The sequence below is a fragment of the Globicephala melas genome, chromosome 1, assembly GCF_963455315.2.
Source record: "Globicephala melas chromosome 1, mGloMel1.2, whole genome shotgun sequence".
NCBI lineage: Eukaryota > Metazoa > Chordata > Mammalia > Artiodactyla > Delphinidae > Globicephala > Globicephala melas.
The window spans coordinates 82,056,805-82,078,768 of NC_083314.1; the positions used below are offsets into that span (position 1 = coordinate 82,056,805).

Below are 21,964 nucleotides of genomic sequence, written 5' to 3' on the forward strand. Positions count from 1 at the left end.
ACCGGCGGTAGGAGCTGGAGGAGGGGCCCACCGGGCCCTTTAGACCCCCTAGTGGCACAGGATGGCTGCCCCACCCCGGGAGTGCCAGCAGCCTCCCTGCAGAGGCCCGAGGGTATGCCCAGGCTGCCCCCAGAGCAGGGCCCATGACACACTGGCTTAAATCTACAATTACATATATTCAATGATGACCAGCTGTACAAAACTCAAAGTTTCCTCAGTCAACTCTTGATGAGTGGAGTTCATCCTTAAAGATTCCTCATGATGGAGTAAGGACTCCCTAAGTTTGGCATATTTAATACTTGTTTTCTATTGCTTTGATACATGGACAGCTTCACTGAATATGAAGGACTTGTCTACAATGAATTTATTGATTTTTAAAATAATGTGGTCTCGGTTTTTATGTTCTGTTGAGATGTAGAATATAAACTTGTTTTCTTTACATTGATGGCAAAGGGTGGTCTGGAACTTCACAGGAAATTTTTTCTTTTTTAAAAAAATCTTTTAGCTCTAATAGGAGTTGACCATTCCAGTTCTGTTTCTCCCAGGTCTCTATGACTTTCTCTCTGATCCTTTCTCATTATCTTTTATTCATTTCTATTCTGTTTGATACTTTCATTTTTTAGTTCAATGTCCCTTATAATTTTAGATAAATATCCCTTATGTACCTTGTCATTTAGCCTCTTTTTCAGAGAATTTTCTGTTCCTTCAGTTTTTTCTAATCTCTGCCAATTCTAATTTCTCATTTCTTCTTTCTTGTCTACTTCTATTTTGTGCTGTGTATTTCTTATGTGAAATTTTGGAGCTTTTCCCCACGTATTTGTGTGTGTGTGTGTGTGTGTGTGTGTCTACAAATGCTTTGTTCAGAAACAATTCAGATACGGATGCCATTTTACATTTTTCCTATGTTTTGTGATTGATTTTTTTGTGTGTGTGTGATTGATTTTGAAGGGAACGTTTTTATGAGCTGAAAATTTTGACTCTCTATGTTCTTTTTTCTTCTGTCACCTTGGAATAAATGTCTGCTGTATGATTTTCATTTTACCATGACTAGGTGTACCTGAATGAGAAACTGCCATTCTACGTAGGAACAGATGAGTGCTTTGAGTGGCTTCGTCGATTTCTTAGGTCTAGATGTCTCTGTCTTGTGTAGTTACTCTAGCAGATGTAAGGTTTTGGGGAAAGCCATGGTGTGTCTCCTGATTCTGGGATTCTGTTTCTTCCAGTAGGATCTTTAATTTCTACCAGTTGCTTCATTCTTTTTCTTCACCACAAGCATCCAAAGGATGTTACCTTCAGCTTGGTCTCACACCTGATCCCAGTAATTGTGCCTCCCCAAGACTGTCATGCTCTGGTCCTCTGCACTGTCGAACCCCTTCCTGTCAATTCCCCAGACACCAGAGCTTTAGTCGACCAGGTCACAGGCATCCTCTGAGTTTATCCACATACTCTTTCTGTGAGTAATTTTACCAGGGTTCCCTCCTGAGTATGCCCTCCCTCTGACCTCTCCTCTATGTGCAGAGTCTTTGCTGATCCCTCTACTGCTGTGTGGCTCCCAGACCTGGGTAAAAACAAACCAGTTGGAGTCCACAGTGCACTCTGGCCCCTGGTTGGTTGGGGCAGGGTTTTGAGTGGTGTCCTTGACTCTCTATGTTAGTCCCTAGCCTTCTGAAATGCATGTGGAGAGATTCAGCTGCCATTATCCTAGGTAGACCTGTGCTCTCCTATCATTCTTTTTCAAATGCAGATTTTCAATAGTACACAAAATAGACAGAATTATATAACAGAATATCCCCATCTTTGTCAGCCACGATCAACAAATACCAACTTATGGCTGAACTTGTTTTACTATAATCCACTCACTTACCTTTTCCTATATTCTTCAAAGCAAATCTCAGACATCACATTTCATCTGTAATTAGTTCAGCATGTTTCCCTAAATGAGGACTCTTTTTGAAAGTATTATCATCATAGCATTATAATTATTCATAAATTAATTCAAAATCTTTAATATCATAAAATCGTGTTCAAATTTCCCGTTATTGTTTTTGTTAGTATTCTTTCTTGGGATCCAAATAAAATCCACAAACTGTAATCAGTAGGATATGTGTTTAAGTCTTTTACATATGTTTCCCCTCAGTTTCTTCCTCCCTCCCTCCCTTCCTTCCTCCCTCTGTTCCTTCCTTCTCCCTTCCTCTCTCTCTCTCTTGCTCTCTCACTCTTGCTCTAGCTCTCTCTTGGTCTTTTGCTGTCCTTTTTTCTTTTTTTTTTAATCATTCATTTGTTGAAGAAACTGAGTTGTTTGTTCTGTAGCATTCTGACAATCTAAGTTGTATAACTGGCTGTACTTTAATCACTTCTTCTGTCCTCCATTCTTTCTTTTTGGTGGTAGAATCTATAGCAGTGCTGTAATGTAATGAAAATGCAAGTCACATATGTAATTACAATTTTTCTAGTAGCCACAATGAAAAATAAAAAGTATAAGCACACAACAATACAAATATAATCTTCTACATAGCTAATTAATACGACACATTAAAGGAAATATAATTCTACCAAAGTTTTAAAGTTGTGTTTGATAGAATATTGTGCATGTCTTCAACTTTTAAGTTTACATTCACATGAATTATAAATTAAATATAATTAAAATCCACTTCCTCAGTCCTACTAGCTACATTCTAAGTGTTCAACAGCCATATGTGTCTAGTGGCCCCTATTTTGGACCTGGCAGATACAGAGACGGATGAGATTCACATTTGCTATCTTGGCAAGACTACCTCAGAAGTGGTGTGTGCTCTCTGGTCAGGAGGCACATCAAGTCCTGTGTGTCTCTTCTAATAATATTAGCAGCCCTCGGACTTCAAGGCCTAGATCCATTAACTGTTATGTGGAGTAAAAGGGTGATATTCCGTGGTCATGTATTGTTTAAGTGGAACACTTCTATGAAAAGAAACTTCCCCTAAATACTGTTTAGTTACTTAGTGGTACCCTCTGTAAAGAAAACTGCAGCTTAATGAGCAATTCCCCAAGCATCCTCTGTGGTCACCAGTTAGTTTATTTCTTTTTTTTTTCCCCTGTGCTAATATGAATTCAAAGTTTCAAACACATTGAAGTATTTCAATTCATGGCAATATAGTCTTTACTGATACTCCAATTATCCTCTCTTTCAGCAGTGAAAGTGACTTTAAGCTGGCTCCTTCATCCTTTTGATAAGATCCTAATAGTCTTTGAGACCTTTCCTGATATCAGTATGACAAGGTTCTTCTGTCTCATCCTGAATATTTTCTGCCCCTGAGTTGGACTCAGTCATTTCTCTAAGAATCTCTGGTTTCTTTTTATGCAAAACATTATTCTCAAGTCAAATTGTGTAACCTAAAGATACTCATTGGAATTGGTTTATTTCTAGGTCTTTCCAGTGGACAGAGCTAGGAAATACTCATATTTGTATTTATGTATTCACATATATCCACATTCACAATTCAAATTCAGAACTACAGGCTTTTTATTGAATGTCTATCGTACATCTGCATCTCTTTTCTCTAATACCAGTATTTTTGTTTTTAAGGACACTGGGCGTAATAGAAATACAATATCTTTTACAGTCTCCTTTGTTTTTTCCCGCATTATACAGACAAAAGAATAAAGAACTACCAACAATGCCAATAACACAACTGAGAAAAGCAGTTTTAAAAATTTTGTCACAGTCCTGGGGTATATATAAATTATTGTGTTTTATGGTCTTTTCGGAGAGTTCTTATCCATATGCTTGTTCCACAAAAGGCATACACAGGTTCATTTGTCACATTGTGTTTTCAATGTCTAGAAGTGACATTTAAAAGATTAATTTAATTTGATAATGATAAAAAATGAATGTGGTTTCCAACTCAAATCAAACCAAACAAGGCATATTCACTATAGTCTAGCCTTGACTTAAGATCTGCAAGTGTCCCAAAGGCCTGGCTGGAGGAGGGTCAGGGATCCCTGCTCTCCTCGGACACCGGAATCCTTGGCCTTCCTCCTTCTTCTGGCCGAGCTTGGAATGAAACGACGAGATCTCCTGGAGTCAAGGTTCAAATCTTAGCCTAACAGCGGCTTTCCTTGTCCAATTTAGACTTCGGAGTGAGAAATTCTGAAAAAAATCGGTACAAAATGGAATAGAATCAATTAAAATTCGGAATAAGGTAGGGCACCTGAATACAATACAGTACTTCCCATCCAGGCCTGGAAACCTCGACCCGAAAGCTAAGACGCTGTCACCCTGGCTGCTCAGCGACGTCACAGCCCCGCACCGCGACCCTTTTACTCACAGGGACACGCGCGCAGTTAGTTACAAGACGTGCGGTGCGAAGCCCCCTCGCGGGGCAGGACGCAGTGGGCGCAGCCTCTGTTTTTTGCCCCCGCGACCCAGGGTGACCCAACGATGGGGTGCCACCGGCTCGGTCGCTGCGCGCCTGGCCCGGGGCCTCCGATGGCCAGCGACGGGCAGAGTCGCCGGGGCCCAGCGGAGATGCCGCGGGCTCGTCTCCGCACCTGCCCGTCCCGTCCGTATGGAGCGCACGGACCGCCCCGCTCCGGGACGCGGGAGTGGGAAAGCGTGTCCCATCTGAGGAGTAAAAAAAAAATCCCCTTCTTCTAGTTAAAGAGAAAGGTCCCACCGAGATTTGAACTCGGATCGCTGGATTCAGAGTCCAGAGTGCTCACCATTACACCATGGAACCCTCTACCACCTACTCTGCTGCTCCCGCCGCTGAGCCAGGCCGCGCACAGCGCCGGGGACCCAGGAGCGGCCTCCGGCCGAGCACTCTCGTTATCCCGCCCCGAACCTGCGATGGCAGGAGGCGCCTGACTCGCGTGCCCGCGGCCGTCTCTTTTAGGTTTCTACCTGGTTAAAAGACACGAAATCCATTCCAAACGAACGATGAGGAAATGTGTTCAGGGCTTCTCCCCCGTCCACCTGCGCTGTGAACGATCCTAGTTTTTTCTCCTGAGAAAATCCCCCTCCCCGAGAACACAAAACTTTTTTCCCCCTCTTTTCCCAGTTGCTCTCTTCCGCTGCTCTGGAAGGTCGGAACATGCTCAGACAGACTTCGAGATGCCGTGAGATGTTCTTTTTTTTGAGATCGCGGGGCTCTGTCAGTTTCGTTCAAGCAGAAAGTGTTCTATTTCTGCTAATATCGGATCGGAACCGGAAAACGTTTGATTACATGGTAGCCAGCACCACCGCTCTAATCGTGCGTCAGAAACACACTGAAAACAAATCCCACGCAGGAAAATGGTTTATCACAGGGCCGAGTAGAAAAACGCTTTTACACCGCCAGAGTCCACGGTAGTAAGAAAGCGGGGGACGGGGGAAAGATGAAGGGAGGATATTGGGGACCTGAAAATTACACGGAAACAGTAAACCGCACAACCCGCTACTGCAACGCAGAAACTAAACATAAGGCGATCATAACTTCACACAGATTACATTTAAATTTACTTTATGAATAATTTCTTTTGAGCTTATTTATTTTTCTGTTCGTTTCTTTTTTTTCTGTGCGAGCGTCTGCAGCATGGGAGGATTTTCTCTGTTACTGGAGTGTACAAGCTTCAAACACGAAAATTCAATAGTTATAGCTAACAGGCCTACGTTGTTCCACGGCGGCTCGGTAATGTTACCATAATTCCAATCTCTGTTTTCCGTAGTAGTAGACACATTCTTAGATACTGGGCTAAAAAAACTACCGCAGTTCAAACGATTATTATAGTTTTTGTGTAGTTTAGTTAGGTAGTTCTTTTATTATAACACCAATTGCTGGGGGAAAGCGCGCACGCAGTCCCCCACTACCACAAATTATGCAGTCGAGTTTCTCCCATTTGGAGAAATCGCAGGCGTCAGCACACTCGCAGTGCAATGAGTGAGCCTCCTCCTGGGAAAACCACCTTAATGATCATGGTATCTCCCCTGCCAGGTAAGTATGAGCTGGTTTCTCCGCCACTCAGTACAGCCTTAGACGCCTACACTGTACACACACGCTCCCCACCCACCCTCCGCACCCCCTCCCCTTCCACGCCTCTCAGCCCCTCCAAACTACTCTGCTAATAAAATCCAAGCAACTCTGCTAATAAAATCCAAGCAACTTCTCCGGAAAACTTCCACAGCCCGGAAAGTGGCTCGCGGCGAATTGTACCCATAAGCTGCAAGATTTACATAAGCCGAGCCCCATTCCTGACGGCTTAGGCGGCTTTTCTCCTCCAACCCCCGCCCTGTCCCCGCCCTGCCGAGATGACCAATGGGCGGGCCGGCTGCTGAAGGGGGAAGTGACGTCACCATGGCCGCCCACTTCGGGAGCCCACCAAGCCGAGGTAACACGCCTCTTACCCTTTATCTGAGATACAGCCGGATTTTGCCAGCCTCCTCGAATTCTTACCTTTTGTCCTGTGTTACACGCCGGGGAAAGGAATTCTGGGATCGTGTGTTACGCTGATCCAAAAATTTTTTAAGTAGTAAAGAAGTTGTAAAACAATGGATACAAGTATATATTTATGTATGTGTTTTGTGTATAAACATACAGATTCAGGGTTACATCTCAGAGTGCTACTCGGTGTATCGTCTGTGCACGTCTTTCCTACTTCATTCTCATGGTATCCCAGGGACCATGTTTTTCCTTTCCCCACCATACAGAATACAAGAAATGAAGATTCTGAAAAAGAAGCTGATGACCAAGGGATGATAAAGGATAGAAAGATGACGTGTTTGCTTGAAGAGTGAGGTTTGTTTGTTTGTTTTCTCTTACTGGGTAAGACTGGGTTAGACCTGAGGGCGGGGAGCGGGGAGACTGCCGAAAGCAGGCAACTTGTGTTTTCAGACCAGAGAGCAAGGAGTGGCGTAACTTGATTCTTGAGGGTGCCTTTTGTTGTAGTTTCTTAGGACAGGGCCGAAAGTAAGCTCATTACACGAGATGAATTGTGCCAAAGCACAGCAGTAGAGGGCTGCCGCTCGCTCAGGCAAAACAGCGCCGTCTGTCCTGCTGTGGTAACTTTTATTAAAGCATTATCTAGGTTTACACTTTAAGACTTGTTTTCTTAACATTTCAGAAGTGCCAAAGCAGCAACCTATGTTTTTATTAATTATACAAGCAATAATTGGCTTTCGTGAGTACCTGCCGTGCTTCGTCCTTGAGCGCAAGAACAGCACAAAGTTCCCACCATTATTTTGATTATACTGAAGTAGCACAAGGACATTTCCTTGCGTTCCCACCACTCTGATTATACTGAGGACATCTCATGGATCAGTGCCCAAAGCACTCAATGCTTCTTTTGCAGGCCCCCGGTTTGCCGGGGGTGCGCTCGAAGCATTCAGAACTGTTCACAACTCTGGCTTATTCGCAGGCCCCCAGTTTGCCGGGGGGTGGCGCTCAAAGCAATCAGGACTGTTTGCAGTTCTGGCTTATTCGCCAGCCCCCAGTTTGCTGGGGGGGGGGCTCATGGGTCACGTCTCCTTTCCATGTCCTCAGTTATCCCACTACAGCCTTTGGCTTAAGGGGGAAGCTGACTCTTCCGGAGAATCCTGGAGCTGACAGCAAAGGAACTCAGCGCTCAGCCAACTTCCAGGAAGAAGCTTTCTTTCTTCCCCCTGCTTTCCCTCTTTCCCCTCCTTTTCCTCTCTGCAGCCATCAGAAATAAGCTCTGGCTCGTTTCATCTGAAACATACTTTATTCCAGGGATAGTAATAGCTCAGAGAATCTCCAGCAAACTGGAGAACCAGACTGTACAAACAGGGAAGAATACGAAAGGCCAATGGAAGGGAGCACACAGACCAAATGGGAAGGACACTAGTGCCCCCTGCTGAGTGACAGACCCTGTAGCTTTGCACAGGTGACACTACTGGCCCTGGACACTAGACACTGCCAATGACTCCATGACTTCTGCTGCACCTGGTCGGTGTTAAACTAAGGATCTTGAGGTAGGGAGATTCTTCTGTTGCAGGGGACAGAAAAAATTTCCCCAGGGCCTACTCCTTGTGTCTCTCAACTCCTGTCAAATGCTGGAGTAGCTGTTGCTGATGGGGATTGGCCAGCTCTTGGTAATAGACCCACATCTTAGCCCCTAGGAAAACTAAGTCAGCGAGTGCGTGATCCTTAAAAGTTGCAGAATGTGGGAAGTTTCTCATACAAACAAAGGGGGCTCAGATACTAGATGGCCTAGATATGACAAAAGACCCTCCTGTGCCCAACACCCTGTAGCCAGCCCTGTGGGGAGCATTATAAATCCAGTTCTGAAGCCCCTGCTACCCTGTCCCAACCATACACCCATGAACACCCAGTTTTGGATGGTGTTAGACTTTTACCCTGAGCACAGGGTGAGGGTTTCGACTCCTTATATGGTGATGGTTGATATATCACTCAGTATTATTTACATTATCTACGCTGAGAATTGAAAAGTTTGAAAGTTCACATTTCTGGGGATAGAGTAATTGTTCTAAAGCCATGGTAACAAATAACCACCAGAAGTGGTTTTTAAATCCTCTCTATCTACCAGTGTCCACTGTAGGAGTTTCCTGTTGCTATTGTAACACATTACCACACACTTAGTGACTTAAAACAACACACATTTTTTATCTTATGGTTCTGGAGATCAGAAGTCCAAGATGCATCTCACTGGGCTAAAATCAATCTGACAGTGGAGGTGAGGTTCTTTCTGGAGGCTCTAGGGGAGAATCTCTTTCTTTGCCTTTTCCAGCCTCTTGAAGATGCCCACATTCTACTCTCACAGCCCCCTTCCATCTTCATAGCCAGTCACAGCTGATCAGGTTATTCTCACAATGCATTATTCTGAGACCAAATCTTCCTCCCTCTTTCACTTATATGGACCCTTGTGATTCCATTGGACCCTCCAGGATAATCTCCCCATCTCAAGGTCCTTAATTTAATCACACCTGCAAAGTCTCTCTTGCCATGTCAAGTAACATGTTCACAAATTCCAGGGACCAGGATGTGGACATCTTTGGGGAAGCATTATTCTGCCGCCACAGCCAGTCTCCTCAGTGAACACATTTCTGCAAACATATCAGTCAGTGGTGGCCTCTCTCTTCTGAAAGCCAGGTGAAAGCAACTGAGTCCACTGCCTTTGAGTGTCAGCCAGTCAACAGCCGTGCCCCGTGTTGAGGCATTTGAGTCAGAGAGAGAGAAGGAGAAAGTCTGTGGGGAGAGGAATCTGAGGCCCCAGTGCCTGGGAAGTTCCCAGGGACCAGAGCTGAGAGCTGCAAACGCCTTCATGGGAGGAGGAGGCTGGAGAGGGTGTTAGGAACTGAATGTATGTGTTCCACCACCCGCCCCCCAAATTCATATCTTGAACCCTAATCCCTGTGGGGCTGTATTTGGAGAAGGGGCCTTTAAGGAAGTAATTAAGATTAAATGAGGTCATAAGCTTGGAGCCCTGATCTGACAGGATTAATGTCCTTAAATGAAGAGAGCTTGGGTCCTGCCCTATCCCAGCTCAAGCAAGGAGAAAAGGCCATGTGAAGACCCAGCGAGGCATCTGCTGTCTACAAGCCAGGAAGAGAGCTCGCAGCAGAAACTGAATTGGCAGGAACTTCCAATCTTGATCTTGGACTTCCAGTCTCCAGAATGTGTGAAAACAGATTTCTGGTTAAGCCACCCTGTCTATAGTATATTTTTCTGGAAACCCAAGCTGACTAATAAAGATGGTCGCTTAGCCATTGGCCTAAGCAGCTTCTCCTACGTGGTCCTTTCTGGGATCTGCCCCAGTTTTGTTCATTTCTTGTAATTAGCACTCACCACCTGCTTTGCCCTTCTTAAGGGTGATCCATGACTTTGGAATAAGGATTGATCACCTGGTTTAGGATTTCAATAGCATAATTTGCCACATGTAGCAATGACCTGCACCAAGGATCTTCTTAGAATTTCTTTTGAATGAGTTTGACATCTTCCCAAATTTCAACCTAGCATGACTTGGACAGCTGGACTGAGATTCTGCAGAGTGACCCCGTGACCCCATGTGGCCTGCATTTCCTTTTCTCAGGAGAGATTTCCGTGCTTTGGACTCTCCAGAACCACAGACCAGGGTTTGGCTACTGGTAAGGGATCTGTGCCTAGCTCTGGGGAAACCTAGGGAGAAAGGAAAGATCCCCAGAATCAAGGCATGGGAGGCTGCTCTTGTGGGGATAAAGGAGTCTGGAGGATGAGAGGGGAGGCTGGGGTGTGTGTGTGTCCAGCATGAGGTCAGGGGAAGTTCAAGAGAGGGCAGCTGCCATTCCGGGACCAGAGGCTAGAACCTCCATGGCATTCACGCTCTGGCCATCATCCTCCTTATTCTTCCTCAGCTTCCGCCTCCCCCTTCCTCGCCATCCTCCCCTATCTTCTCCCCAGGCTTTTTTGTTCCCACTCCTCCTTCTTGTTCCTGCCCCTCTTGCTCCCATCCTCCCATCCCTTCCCCCCGACCCCCAGAGCAGGCCAACATGGGAAGGGACTGCCCCAGTCTGAGAGGACGACGAGGGAGTATCTTCCACCAGCCTGAGAAACACAAACACGTTGCTCTCTGGTCAGAACCTGGTTTGGAGGAGACAGAGCAAGATGGCTCTGCCTGAGGAGCTCATCCTCCACAGCCAACCCAGGCAGCACGGGCCCTAGGCCGACCCCGGGGATGTGTGGCCAAAAGTCAGGAAGCTCTGGACATGGATTGCTGACATCTGGTCCACAAGATTCCGGACAAGTTAATATCTTGGTGCCTGCCTTGTTTACAAGGCAAGTTCCAAGGGAAGGACTGTGGCTCCCCTTCCTGGCCGCCTGGCGAAGGCACACAAGGATCCCTCTGTTCATGCAAGGGTGGGTCTGAGAAAACCCTCCCATCTGTTCCACGGAGACCAGCTGAAAGTTCATAGTGAGAAGTTAGTGGCATCCCAGGTGCACCGACTCTACCACCACCTTCACCTCCTCCACCACGCACTCTTTGTCTCCGATGAGATTTCTACCATCAGAGTCAGCCTTGGAGGGGGGAAAAGGCCACTCTTTGGGAAAAAAAAAAAAAAAAAGATCTAAAGAGACTAGTACTTGTGCAATTTTATGGACAGCAGTGAAGCACTCCTAGGGTTCTAAGCTGACTTTATCTTGATTCACTGGTCTAGATTGTGCCTTCAGATAGTGTCTTATTTTAACTAAACTTTGTTGAAATTAGAGAAGTTCTGTTCTTCATAGTTCCAATATTAGTTGGCATCTGAGTTAATAGTTTTGTGACCAGCAGAATAATACTGTCTCCCCCAGGATGTGCCTGCTGTAATTCCCCCACCTGTTCATATATTACACCACATAGGAAAGGCAACTTTGCAGATGTGATTCGGGTAAAGACCTTGTGATGAGATTATCTTGGGCCATTCAGGTGGGCCCCATGAAATTACATGGGGCCTTAGAATTGAGAGGCAGAAAAGGTCAAAATGGTGTGAAATTAGAAGGACTCTACCTGCTGTTCTGGTTTTGAAGTTGTAGGAAGGGGTCAAAAGCCAAAGAATGTGGGAGACGTCTAAAAACTTGCTAGGAAAGCAAGGAAAGAGATTATCCCTTACAGCCTCCAGAAGGTAAAGCAGTTCTGTTGACCCCTTGATTTTAGTCCAGTGAGATCTTTGTTGGACTCCTAACCTACAGAATTGTAATATAATAAAAGTGTGTTCTTTTAAGACACTAAAGTTATGGTCACTTGTTACAGCAGAAATAGAAAACCAATTCAGTAAATGTCTAGCATATTCACTTTAGCAGTAATAAGATCTGGGGGATATAATAAACCCTGTATAAATTCTACAGGTTGTTTGCCTGTCTTAGGTTGACAGATCAAGAGATATTTGTACATGTTTGGGCTTCCCTGGTGGCACAGTGGTTAAGAATCTGCCTGCCAATGCAGGGGACACGGGTTCGAGCCCTGGTCCGGGAAGATCACACATGCCGCGGAGCAACTAAGTTCGTGTGCCACAACTAATGAGCCTGTGCTATAGAGCCCGCGAGCCACAACTACTGAAGCCCGTGCACCTAGAGCTCATGCTCTGCAACAAGAGAAGCCACCGCAATGAGAAGTCCTCGCACCGCAATGAAGAGTAGCCCCCACTCGCCGCAACTAGAGAAAGCCCATGCAGCAACGAAGACCCAAAGCAGCCAAAAATAAATAAGTAAAATAAATAAATAAATAAAATAAATTTATTTTAAAAAGATGTTTGTACATGTTTGAAGCATTACATTAGGTACCTGCCATCTTTCTTCCTTTCCATTTTTTTTCCTAAAGGGCTCACCCTATTTCCTGCACAGGACCCGACATGGTTCTCATTTGAATTATGGCAAGTTGGAAGACATTGGTGGTCATGCAGGTTGATTTTATTTTTAAGAATGAGTTCTGTTTCTGACATAAAGAGGAAAAGAATGTAAGTTATGAAAAGTTAAATATTAAATATCTTCCATTCCAAAGATACATTTTTTGCAACTTCTTTAATAGGGTAAAGAACTACATTTCAAAGGGTGAAACACAAGAATGGCTATTGGGAATTTTCCCCATAAGTAATTTGTGACTTGATCCTGACGAGCTCTGAGATCTGTATGATTCATGTTGTTGCTTTCATAAATGTTATGTCCATAAAATGGAGTTCTTAGAAGCAATATTTGAGTTCTCCACTGGATTTAGGAAGAATTGCTGGGATGCTTGAATAACTGCAGAGCAAGAGGCCCTCAAATTTTCCTACTTTGTCTTTAAGTAATACTTCATAGTTTGGCTGACTTTTCATCCATTCTGCTGATTCTGTCAGTGAGATCCTCTTTATTGACAGCCAAAGGCACTCATGGAAAATGCTTAAACAACCAAGTGTAAAAGCAGAAGTTGAGGTCACTTCATCTACTATGAAAGTGGGGCATGTTTCTATCTCAGACCTGAGTCTGTTGATGGATGTGTTTGTTATTGTTGTTGGTGGTTGTGATCGTGGTTGAATTTTTTGTTTGTGTTGTTGTTTGTTTTAATTTATTATTACCTCTAGGGTATAATTGTGGAATGATAGCTTTATTTTAATTCTGGAATGCAAAAGAACATAACTAAGGTCTTTTCCCAAAGGAAGATCTTAAGTTCGTTACGTCAACATTTATGGTGTGACTTAAACACTTTTCAGTTAAAGTTTCTTAATTAAAGGAAAAGAAATGTATTTATAATTTTGATTCAGTGTTATCGAGCAATGTGTTTTAAACTGTGATCTGTAGCCCACCTGCATCAGAAACATCTGCTTGTGTTTATGTGAAAAATGTAGACTCTAGGGCCCCACGCCGATGAAATCTCTTGGGATTGGAGCCCAGGAAGTAGCTTCTGTAATCTCCACAGCTGATTCTAAGGCACTCTAAATGTAAGAACTACCCTTTTATATTTTTAGACTGGAGATTTTTACAAAATGACAGGAGAGTAAATCATTCTTTTAAACTTAGACTTCAAGCATTAGACAGTGAGGTGAGCTCTTCGTGACAGTTTGTCTTTCCTATTCTCACCCGCTCAGTCTAAGGACTGGTGCAGAAATGGGAAACAAAATAGGTAGTGAAAACTTTTTATCTCTTTATATACATTTCCCTTTAATAGCCACCAGAAGGACTTTCATTTCCTCACACTGACCCTCTCCGTCAGTTATGTTGGCCGTTAACATATCACTATAGCAACACATATAAATATATATTATACATTTATACACACATAATCACGTTCTAAGCACTGTGAAGACACAGATTAGGCTTTAGCACAACTGGGAACCTCACACATGTCACTTAAAAATGATCACTGGTTTGCTTTACACAAGACTTCCAATGAGCTTGGTGTGGCCATTAGTCCCCAAATCACAGGGTGAAGTTAGGATGACAAAACAAGACACCATACTTAGAGAGACGTCAGTACACTTCTTGGAGATCATAAAAGAATAGAAATAGGAGGTCTAGGCTAAGCATAAGATAGCATCTGGGAGTCACTGCTCTCACCACGTGGATTCAAAGAACTCAGGTGCTGCAGTGTAGACCAATGCCCAGCCTGTGACCCAGCTGTGCTGGCCCCGGGTCAGGTCGTGGGGCCCCTGCCAACACTGTCCTGCAGGGCACCGCTGCTGAGTCCTGAGCTTTTCGATCTGCCGTGGAACTCCAGTGTGGGGACCACATGCTCCATTGCTGGGAAGCAGGTCCTATTTCCCCTGAGTTGACCCTCAGAGGATGAGGTGAGAAATGTGCTGTTGCTGGTTCCCAAGCCCCTGGGGCGTTCAGAAGCAGTGCCACAAGGTCTTCTACAAACTGTGCCTGTTTTGCTTAGTGCTGGGCCCGGTGGACCTTGGCTGGTTATTCCTCAACTGCAGGAGAGGCCCTCTCTCTGCCTTTCGCCCTGCCCCACCAGGCCACATCTGTGACTCCTTCCAGACCCTCCAGCAGGTGTGGAGGAGTGGGGCCCAGATCCTCCTCAGCAGACAGGGAGCTGTGAAGAAGGGGGGCAGCCCATCCTTCCTGCAGTTTTAAGGACCTCTGGTGGCTTCGCTTCTTGCCTCTGATGGCTCCTGGAAGGCAAGGGTCACAGGACTGGAGTGCATGGCAGAGCCCTTAGGGATTTCGCCTGGAGGCCAAAATACCACAGTCAAAGTAAGACTCCATTATCAGGCACTGCTGGTGGCTAACGGAGGCTGGAGAGGGATCTGAGTGGTGACAGAAGCCAGGAGCACGCTGAGAGCCTGTCACGAGGATGAGCTGAGGGGACGCGCTGAGGTCTGGAGGAGCAACTGGGGCCACCAGGTTGGAAAAGCTTCCCACCACCTCCTGTGGTCATATCTCTGCTCAAATCCACTGCACACCAGGTGGCCGGATCCTACCACTCCCTCTTCAGGGGCCAGTTCACTCTCCAATTCACTTTGGAGCAAAAGGATGGCTTTTGCAATCTCCCAGGAAAGGAAATGCTTAGTATGAAACAGGCATATATAGAAGCAGCCTGTTGTAGGAAGGAGAGGACATTTTGCAGGGACGTCCTCCTATTAAAGTTTATGTTCTGTTTACTTGCTGAGGAGGGGGAGGGGCCAGGTCAGCAGGGACCTCAGAGATCATCTAACTCTAGTGCCCCCTCTTATAGATGAGGGTCAGCAGGCTCACAGAGACTGGGGCCAGCCAAAGCCACACAGCCACTTAGCAACAAGCCTGGGATTAGATCCCAGGCTTGGGGCCTTTCTAGTGGACTAGGGGAAGTAGAGAGGAAACTTCCAAACTGGTGAAGCCAGTGAGTATGAGAGGTTGTTGGGTTACCTTTGCTGGGAGAGGAATGAGTCTTCATAGAGGCAATGTTGTGAGTGTTCTTCTAAAAAGGCTCAGGAAAGAAAGGAATCATCAGAGGAAAACGTAAGGGATTACCAAAAAAAAAAAAAAAAAAAATCATGGCCCAGCCCCTTTTCACACTGCGGGCTCCACATTCTCTGAGGAACATTTAGGAACATTCTTAGGAATATGCTCAATAGCTTATGGCAAAGCTTTAAAGTCCAAGGTAAAAGTGTTATTTTCTGATTTTTTTCTTTTTTCTTTTATTTTTAATTGAAGTATAGTTGACATACAATGTTATGTTAGTTTCTGGTGTACAGCACAGTGATTCAGTGATATATATTCTTTTTCATATTCTTTTCAATTATGGTTTATAACAGAAGATTGAATAGTGTTCCCTAAAAACAGTACGACCTTCTTTTTTATCTATTTTTCTGCTTTATTTATAGTTTGTATCTGCTAATCCCAAATTCCTAATTTATCCATCCCCCACCCGCTTTCCCCTTTGGTAACCATAAGTTTGTTTTCTATGTCCATGAGCCTATTTCTCTTTTGTAAATAAGTTAATTTGTGTCATATCTTAGATTCCATATATAAGTGATATCATATGATATTTGTCTTTCCCTTTCTGACTTACTTCATTTAGTATGATAATCTCTAGGTCCATCCATGTTGCTGCAAATGGTATTATTTCATTCTTTTTTATGGCTGAGTAATATTCCATTGTGTATATCTACCACATCTCCTTTATCCATTCATCTGTTGATGCACCTTTAGGTTGCTTCCATGTCTTGGCTATTGTAAGTAGTACTGCTGTGAACCTTAGGGTGCATGTATCTTTTCTTTTTTTTTTTTTTTAACATCTTTATTGGGGTATAATTGCTTTACAATGGTGTGTTAGTTTCTGCTTTATAACAAAGTGAATCAGTTATACATATACATATGTTCCCATATGTCTTCCCTCTTGCATCTCCCTCCCTCCCACCCTCCCTATCCCACCCCTCCAGGCTGTCACAAAGCACCGAGCCAATATCCCTGTGCCATGCGGCTGCTTCCCACTAGCTATCTACCTTACATTTGTTAGTGTGTATATGTCCGTGACTCTCTCTCGCCCTGTCACAGCTCACCCTTCCCCCTCCCCATATCCTCAAGTCCATTCTCCAGTAGGTCTGCGTCTTTATTCCTGTCTTACCCCTACCCCTTCATGACATTTTTTAAAATTAAATTCCATATATATGTGTTAGCATACGGTATTTGTCTTTTTCTTTCTGACTTACTTCACTCTGTAAGACAGACTCTAGGTCTATCCACCTCATTACAAATAGCTCAATTTCATTTCTTTTTATGGCTGAGTAATATTCCATTGTATATATGTGCCACATCTTCTTTATCCATTCATCCCATGATGGGCACTTAGGTTGTTTCCACCTCCAGGCTATTGTAAATAGAGCTGCAATGAACATTTTGGTACATGACTCTTTTTGAATAATGGTTTTCTCAGGGTATATGCCCAGTAGTGGGATTGCTGGGTCATATGGTAGTTCTATTTGTAGTTTTTTAAGGAACCTCCATACTGTTCACCACAGTGGCTGTATCAATTTACATTCCCACCAACAGTGCAAGAGTGTTCCCTTTTCTCCACACCCTCTCCAGCATTTATTGTTTCTAGACTTTTTGATGATGGCCATCCTGACTGGTGTGAGGTGATACCTCATTGTAGTTTTGATTTGCATTTCTCTAATGATTAGTGATGTTGAGCATTCTTTCATGTGTTTGTTGGCAATCTGTATATCTTCTTTGGAGAAATGTCTATTTAGGTCTTCTGCCCATTTTTGGATTGGGTTATTTGTTTTTTTGTTATTGAGGGACATGAGCTGCTTATAAATTTTGGAGATTAATCCTTTGTCTGTTGCTTCATTTGCAAATATTTTCTCCCATTCTGAGGGTTGTCTTTTGGTCTTGATTATGGTTTTCTTTGCTGTGCAAAAGCTTTGAAGTTTCATTAGGTCCCATTTTTAAATTTTTGTATTTATTTCCATTACTCTAGGAGGTGGGTCAAAAAGGATCTTGCTGAAATTTATGTCACAGAGTGTTCTGCCTATGTTTTCCTCTAAGAGTTCGATAGTTTCTGGGCTTACATTTAGGTCTTTAATCCATTTTGAGCTTATTTTTGTATATGGTGTTAGGGAGTGATCTAATCTCATACTTTTACATGTACCTGTCCAGTTATCCCAGCACCATTTATTGAAGAGGCTGTCCTTTCTCCATTGTATATTCCTGTTTCCTTTATCAAAGATAAAGTGACCATGTGTGCATGAGTTTATGTCTGGGCTTCCTATCTTTTAGTATGATCTATCTTTCTGTTTTTGTGCCAGTACCATACTGTCTTGATTACTTTAGCTTTGTAGTATAGTCTGAAGTCAGGGAGCCTGATTCCTCCAGCTCCGTTTTTCGTTCTCAAGATTGCTTTGTCTCTTCGGGATCTTTTGTGTTTCCATACAAATTGTGAAATTTTTTGTTCTAGTTCTGTGTAAATGCCAGTGGTAGTTTGATAGGGATTGCATTGAATCTGTAGATTGCTTTGGGTAGTAGAGTCATTTTCACAATGTTGATTCTTCCAATCCAAGAACATGGTATATCTCTCCATCTATTTGTATCATCCTTAATTTCTTTCATCAGTGTCTTATAATTTTCTGCATACAGGTCTTTTGTCTGCTTAGGTAGGTTTATTCCTAGATATTTTATTCTTTTTGTTGCAATGGTAAATGGGAGTGTTTTCTTGATTTCACTTTCAGATTTTTCATCATTAGTGTATAGGAATGCCAGAGATTTCTGTGCATTAATTTTGTATCCTGCTACTTTGCCAAATTCATTAATTAGCTCTAGTAGTTTTCAGGTAGTATCTTTAGGATTCTCTATGTATAGTATCATGTCATCTGCAAACAGTGACAGCTTTACCTCTTCTTTTCCGATTTGGATTCCTTTTATTTACTTTTCTTCTTTGATTGCTGTGGCTAAAACTTCCAAAACTATGTTGAATAAGAGTGGTGAGAGTGGGCAACCTTGTCTTATTCCTGATCTTAGTGGACATGCTTTCAGTTTTTCACCATTGAGGACGATGTTGGCTGTGGGTTTGTCATATATGGCCTTTATTATGTTGAGGAAAGTTCCCTCTATGCCTACTTTCTACAGGGTTTTTATCATAAATGGGTGTTGAATTTTGTCGAAAGCTTTCTCTGCATCTATTGAGATGATCATATGGTTTTTCTCTTTCAATTTGTTAATATGGTGTATTGTGTTGATTGATTTGCATATATTGAAGAATCCTTGCATTCCTGGAATAAACCCCACTTGATCATGGTGTATGATCCTTTTAATGTGCTGTTGGATTCTGTTTGCTAGTATTTTGTTGAGGGTTTTTGCATCTATGTTCATCAGTGATATTGGCCTGTAGTTTTCTTTCTTTGTGACATCCTTGTCTGGTTTTGGTATCAGGGTGATGGTGGCCTTGTAGAATGTGTTTGGGAGTGTTCCTCGCTCTGCTATATTTTGGAAGAGTTTGAGAAGGATAGGTGTTAGCTCTTCTCTAAATGTTTGATAGAATTCGCCTGTGAAGCCATCTGGTCCTGGGCTTTTGTTTGTTGGAAGATTTTTAATCACAGTTTCAATTTCAGTGCTTGTGATTGGTCTGTTCATATTTTCTATTTCTTCCTGATTCAGTCTTGGCAGGTTGTGCATTTCTAAGAATTTGTCCATTTCTTCCAGGTTGTCCATTTTATTGGCATAGAGTTGGTTGTAGTAACCTCTCATGATCTTTTGTACTTCTGCAGTGTCAGTTGTTACTTCTCCTTTTTCATTTCTAATTCTATTGATTTGAGTCTTCTCCCTTTTTTTCTTGATGAGTCTGGCTAATGGTTTATCAATTTTGTTTATCTTCTCAAAGAACCAGCTTTTAGTTTTGTTGCTCTTTGCTATCATTTCCTTCATTTCTTTTTCATTTATTTCTGATCTGATTTTTATGATTTCTTTCCTTCTGCTAACTTCGGGGTTTTTTTGTTCTTCTTTCTCTAATTCCTTCAGGTGCAAGGTTAGGTTGTTTATTCGAGATGTTTCCTGTTTCTTTAGGTAGGATTGTATTGCTATAAACTTCCCTCGTAGAACTGCTTTAGCTGCATCCCATAGGTTTTTGGTCGTCGTGTCTCCATTGTCATTTGTTTCTAGGTATTTTTTAATTTGCTCTTTGATTTCTTCAATGATCACTTCGTTATTAAGTAGTGTATTGTTTAGCCTCCATGTGTTTGTATTTTTTACAGATCTTTTCTTGTAATTGATATCTAGTCTCATAGCATTGTGTTCGGAAAAGATACTTGATACAATTTCAATTTTCTTAAACTTACTAAGGTTTGATTTGTGACCCAAGGTATGATCTATCCTGGAGAATGTTCCATGCGCACTTGAGAAAAATGTGTATTCTGTTGTTTATGGATGGAATGTCCTATAAATATCAATTAAGTCCATCTTATTTAATGTATCATTTAAAGCGTGTTTCCTTATTTATTTTCATTTTGGATGATCTGTCCATTGGTGAAAGTGGGGTGTTAAAGTCCCCTACTATGAATGTGTTACAGTCGATTTTCCCTTTTATGGCTGTTAGTATTTGCCTTGTATACTGTGGTGTTCCTATGCTGGATGCATAAATATTTACAATTGTTATATCTTCTTCTTGATTCGATCCCTTGATCATTCTGTAGTGTCCTTCTTTGTCTCTTCTAGTAGTCTTTATTTTAAAGTCTATTTTCTCTCATATGTGAATTGCTACTCCAGCTTTCTTTTGTTTTCCATTTGCATGAAATATCTTTTTCCATCCCCTTACTTTCAGTCTGTATGTGTCTCTAGGTCTGAAGTGGGTCTCTTGTAGACAGCAAATATATGGGTCTTGTTTTTGTATCCATTCAGCCAATCTGTGTCTTTTGGTAGGAGCATTCAGTCCATTTACATTTAAGGTAATTATCGATATGTATGTTCCTATTCCCATTTTCTTAATTGTTTTGAGTTCGTTATTGTAGGTCTTTTTCTCCTCTTGTGTTTCTTGCCTAGAGAAGTTCCTTTAGCAGTTGTTGTAAAGATGGTTTGGTGGTGCTGAACTCTCTCAGCTTTTGCTTGTCTGTAAAGGTTTTAATTTCTCCATCAAATCTGAATGAGATCCTTGCTGGGTAGAGTAATCTTGGTTGCACGTTTTTCTCCCTCATCACTTTAAATATGTCCTTCCAGTCCCTTCTGGCTTGCAGAGTTTCTGGTGAAAGATCAGCTGTTAACCTTATGGGGATTCCCTTGTGTGTTATTTGTTGTTTTTCCCTTGCTGCTTTTAATATGTTTTCTTTGTTTTTAATTTTTGACAGTTTGATTAATATGTGTCTTGGTGTATTTCTCCTTGTATTTATCCTGTATGGGACTCTCTGTGCTTCTTGGACTTGATTAACTATTTCCTTTCCCATATTAGGGAAGTTTTCAAGTATAATCTCTTCAAATATTTTCTCAGTCCCTTTCTTTTTCTCTTCTTCTTCTGGAACCCCAATAATTCGAATGTTGGTGCACTTAATGTTGTCCCAGAGGTCTCTGAGACTGTCCTCAGTTCTTTTCATTCTTTTTTCTTTATTCTGCTCTGCAGTAGTTATTTCCACTATTTTATCTTCCAGGTCACTTATTTGTTCTTCTGCCTCAGTTATTCTGCTATTGATCCCATCTAGAATATTTTTAATTTCATTTATTGTGTTGTTCATCATTGTTTGTTTCATCTTTAGTTCTTGTAGTTCCTTGTTAAATGTTTCTTGCATTTTGTCTATTCTATTTCCAAGATTTTTGATCATCTTTACTATCATTATTCTGAATTCTTTTTCAGGTAGACTGCCTATTTCCTCTTCATTTGTTAGGTCTGGTGGGTTTTAATCTTGCTCCTTCATCTGCTTTGTGTTTTGCTGTTTTCTCATTTTGCTTATCTTATTGTGTTTGGGGTCTCCTTTTTGCAGGCTGCATGTTTGTAGTTCCCATTGTTTTTGGTGTCTGTCCCCAGTGGCTAAGGTTGGTTCAGTGGGTTGTGTAGGCTTCCTGGTGGAGGGGACTAGTGCCTGTGTTCTGGTGGATGAGGCTGGATCTTGTCTTTCTGGTGGGCAGGTCCACGTCTGGTAGTGTGTTTTAGGGAGTCTGTGGATTTATTATGATTTTAGGCAGCCTCCCTGCTAATGGGTGGAGCTGTTTCCCTGACTTGCTAGTTGTTTGGCATAGGGTGTCCATTACTGTAGCTTGCTGGTCATTGAGTGAAGCTGGGTGCTGGTGTTGAGATGGAGATCTCTGAGATATTTTTGCCATTTGATATTATGTGGAGCTGGGAGGTCTCTTGTGGACCAGTGTCCTGAAGTTGGCTCTCCCATCTCAGAAGCACAGGACTGACTCCTGGCTGCAGCACCAAGAGCCTTTCATCCACACGGCTCAGAATAAAAGGAGAAAAAGTAGAAAGAAATAATTAGTAGAAGTAGAAAGAAAGAAAGAAAGAAAGAAGTGAAGGAGGGAAAGAGGGAGGAAGGAAGGAAGGAAGGAGGGAAGGAAGGAAAAAAGAAAGAAAGAAGATAAAGTACAATAAAGTAAGATAAAATATAATAAAGTTATTAAAATAAAAATATAATTATTAA

The 21,964-nt window shown here is 42.6% G+C and overlaps 1 long non-coding RNA gene and 2 other non-coding genes across 3 annotated transcripts; 1 reads left to right on the forward strand and 2 right to left on the reverse strand.

Annotated features, from left to right (window-relative positions):
* Window positions 1-4,643: 4,643 nt before the first annotated feature.
* TRNAQ-CUG (transfer RNA glutamine (anticodon CUG)) lies at window positions 4,644-4,715 on the reverse strand. Its single transcript has one exon. It is a non-coding gene; the product is annotated as a tRNA-Gln (tRNA).
* A 1,077-nt stretch (window positions 4,716-5,792) lies between these two features.
* On the reverse strand, window positions 5,793-5,956 carry LOC115859977 (U1 spliceosomal RNA). The gene has a single exon (XR_004042293.1). It is a non-coding gene; the product is annotated as a U1 spliceosomal RNA (small nuclear RNA).
* Window positions 5,957-6,301: 345 nt separating this feature from the next.
* LOC115859842 (uncharacterized) lies at window positions 6,302-12,132 on the forward strand. The gene is made up of 3 exons (XR_009559448.2): window positions 6,302-6,342; window positions 6,662-6,749; window positions 11,890-12,132. It is a non-coding gene; the product is annotated as an uncharacterized lncRNA (long non-coding RNA).
* Window positions 12,133-21,964: the final 9,832 nt, after the last annotated feature.